The sequence below is a fragment of the Athene cunicularia genome (assembly GCF_003259725.1).
Source record: "Athene cunicularia isolate RWA chromosome 7 unlocalized genomic scaffold, athCun1 chr7_part1, whole genome shotgun sequence".
In the NCBI taxonomy this organism is placed as follows: domain Eukaryota; kingdom Metazoa; phylum Chordata; class Aves; order Strigiformes; family Strigidae; genus Athene; species Athene cunicularia.
Window position 1 is genome coordinate 27,485,571 of NW_020799107.1, and position 4,061 is coordinate 27,489,631.

A 4,061-nucleotide genomic window follows, 5' to 3' on the forward strand; every position below is an offset into this window, starting at 1 on the left:
CTGAGAGGCAGGAGCATGGGAATGTTGGCAGGGTTAAGGAGCAGTGGCTGTGGCAATGAAGATAAGGTGCCCAAAGGAAGTATAGCCGTGTCCCTCCAGGCACATTGCTGGCTTTGATCACGCTCCTTGCAGTACCTGGTCAGCAAAGACTACCACACCATCACTGGAACAAACTGCAGCAAGAGAATGGAAAATGCCAAAGGTCAAGTTGTGGTATTTTCACTTGGGTGATAACAAGGAGCACAAACCATAGTACCACCATGAACTCAAACACACACCAAAACACTATGAATGCAATGGGAGGAAAGTAATGACAACTTTTGCCAGAGAGTGATGGGCATCCTCAAGCACCCACCAGGCAATGCCATTTGAATTTATTTGACCCTCCCAGGACTGGAGCCAGTACCCTTGTGAGTGCAGGATGGAGAAGGCAGCTGGATCGGATCCGCAGTGCAGGGTGCACACCCTTCTCGGGCAACTTGCTGATGGCACGGTGAAACCAAGGCCATGCTTATAAGATGCAGAAGTGATGACACTGAAATTCCTGGGGTTTAATTAACTGCCAGAACAACTTGGGAGTAGTTCAACACAACCACACTATATAGGCTCATAAATTAAGAGTATCGATTTGTGCTCACTAATAGAAGGTAAGTCGTGATCTATCCAGTAGCTGCTTTCCTTAGACCTGCTTTTCAAAGTATAAAGCAAATCCTCTTCATGACAGAAACACTCATGGACCTTATCTGAAGTCCAACCCCACTACTGATATCAACACATTAAAAAAGAACAAAGCAGATTCCACAGATATTAGTCCAGTCATGTAATGTGCAAGTAATCAAGAGGGCAAAGGAACATCTTCTGATTGCAGAAGTAAATCCAGCACCTTTTGTTGTAGCCAGTCGTTTTAAACCCAATACCTCTGCTCTGATCTCTGGGGTCTAGTGGGCATGGAGGAGGTCCAGGGAAGCTCAGGAGCACTGGCTGTTGCGTTAGCACTGTCTGGGGCATGGCTACACGGTTCCCTTATTCCCTTTCTCTCTCTTCACGCCCCCATAACATGAAGGCTATCTTTGCCCCTGGGAAGAATAAGAGATTTGACTTACCTGGGTCTGGCACATTTCCATCATGATGTTACCCTGCACAAGGGTGTTTAGTGCCTATGTTGGGAGCTTCAGATCTATTGATTGATTGCAGAGCCTTGCCTCCCGCAGTGGAAACTCAGGCTGTTTGAAACCTTCATTTAAATATATGCTATATTGTTTCAGGTGTCCAAAGTTTTATTTTACTTCTCTAGTAAATATCTTCCAGCTCCTAAACAAGAACTTTGGGAAAACTGCTCCCACAATGCAACTTAAAAATCACCCTGCAGAGAGACCTTACGTTCCTCAGCCTAAATCCAGACTTCAGTGTGTCTTGAATTATGAGGTTGTCCAGACCACTAATAGAGGAGCAGGGGAATTTACACCAAAAGGAAAAAACAAGCCAACAATAAAAATAACCATTTATCTCTTCTTCCTCCCCAATGTCTTACTCCAGAGGTCACTGTGTTCTCTTGTGGAAGCAAAGCTCTATAATGTGACTAGACGCTTTAGGCTAAATCCCAGAGTTCTTTCTCACTTTTCCATGAGTAACTTTGGTGGATTTTTAGTTTGCATTTTTTCCTTGGATAAGGTCTGAGAAATAACCAGGAGCTCCACAACAAAGCTATTGGTCACAAAAAAGCCCAGGTCAGTGGGGCACGTGCTGCCTGGCTCCTCGCTCAACCCAGGGTAACTCATGCCATAGTGTTAGGAAAGAAACGAGCTCCCAGCCCCACGTTCTTCCTATGTTGCAGATGAGGCTTGCTTACAATAGCCTCAGCTCAGCAGACCAAAACTGCAGGTTACAAGAGGGTACATCTTGCTCTGTGAAATCTTACATGCAACAAGGGCCGAACAGACAGGTTGCCTCTGAACAGAAAGCAGCCTGCAGAGCTCAGTGGCCAGTTTATGAAAGCAAACCCTCACTCATGTCACTATGACACCATGTTTTACCAAGCAGCAGGTCTAACACTGTCTAGAAATAAGTACAGCTGTTTAGGAAGAGCAGGACAAACAGCTCCCTAAAAGCTTCCCCTTGCAGAGCTTCCCGTAGAAACCCAACTGCCTTGTAAAGATGCCATTGCATGGGACAGCTACTGTTGTCTCAATTCAGTGAGCTCCAGCCCCAGCTCTCCTCCTAAGGTTATTGTGCAGACAGGACGAAGCATTTTACAGGGTTGTTTGGCCCAGAAGTTGTTTGGGATTGCCTGGGCTTTTTGAAAACACAGCTTCAGCACCTCAGGGTCCCCGGCTGCAGGGATGTTGTGCAGGCTTCCTGCTGCCTTCCCAGGTTCTGCCGCTAAAAGAATAATATTCCTTGCTTCCCTTGCACTTCGAAATCATACAGCGTGTTTTGTCAATGTCCACCATTGTTTAAAGTCCCTCCGGGCTCCTGCTGGGGACATTATTTCTCTCTGTGTTTCATAGGCAGCGGGGGATTCTTCCTGATTTTAAAGAGGGCTCCCATGGATTGTGAATAATCTGTGACGTTGCTAACACAAGCCTTATCCAGCTGCCTTGTAACACACAGAAAGGGTCATGTCTGAGTGATCTGCGGGCATTTTGAAACAATCGGAATCAGAAAGAGGAGAGTTGGCAGGTCACCCGGAGAAACCACTATGCACACAGCAGTTTCAATACACTTACTGGAAAATAATGTCTTTCTGAACGCTTGCTAAACATTTGCTTGTCCTTAGCCCTCAAAGGGCATACCTCAGCTGTTGTAACTCAGGCCAACCCATCTCTTCTTAGTTAATACTACATAGCACATCGTCCAGTTTGATGTAAAGGCAGCCAAGCGAGGGAGAGAAATGTGGCACCTTACCTAGGGCTTGAGCTGATGTCCTCCAGGGCTATGAGTGAGAGGCAGCTCCCCTGGTCAGGCAGGCCTTTCTAGGCTCCTTCTTCCAGGTCTGTCTCTGTGTACCCCAGGTGGTATCTTCCCTTAGGGCGTCCCCTTGGCTTTCTGCTCTGTTATCCCAGGGATATACAGCCATTTCTCCGTAGAGGACAGGTGAAGCTGGCTTGTGTCTGGGCACCCTAAAGCAAGTCAGAGCATAGCAAGCAACTCTGCAGAGCCATGGCATGGGAGGCACACTTTATCAGCTGTGTCCGTAGCTCATCTAACACCTCCCCTTTCTTCTTTTTGAATAAAAAAGGGAAAGATACCATTATTTAACTCTTTAACAAAATAATTTATAGAAATAATTTACAAAAGAAGTGGGTGCAGTTTATCAGAAAGATTCATACAAAGAAAGGACCTTCAAGTCCAATGGAGCAAAATGCTCGACAGTAACGATCACACGTATACACAAGCATATACAGATACACCATGTATTCACCACATACTGATTAATGAACTAAAAAATGAATTGTAAAGTGGGTAAATAAAAAGCTGGAGATTCACTGAATTAGAATGCTGAGTATGCATTAAAAATCAATTGATGTATTTATCAATAACTATAAAAATTAGCCTTACCTTAGGGCAGGTGTTCTGACTGGAAAAAGCTTTAATAAGAACATCTCTTTCTCTCCCACACTCGAGTACATTGGTCATTATTTTAACACAATCTGAAGGATTGGGGTAGATCATAGGGCAAGAGTTTGAGAATTTTACTCCTCATTTTGCCACCAATCAATTGTGTTAACAACCAAGGCAAGTCAGATTTCTGCTACATTTCACAGTTTCCCTTTTGTAAGTGGGATAATATTTCTTACAAGTTTTTGTAAAGCAGTTTGAGATCTTGGGGAGAAGGCAGCTATTTAAATGCTCTATGTTATTATTTTAGGCCCTGATTCAGGAAAACATATAAGTGTATGTTTAAATCCTGCTGCTTTAATGGGTCAAAAGCACCTACTTTAGGCTAAGCTCATATTGATGTGGTCTTCCTGGAAAAGCTGCACTAAAACTTCTAATTGCTCCTATTAAAAATATAGCCCATTGAAGCTTATTTAAAAAATAGAGTTAATTTCTAAAAGGGG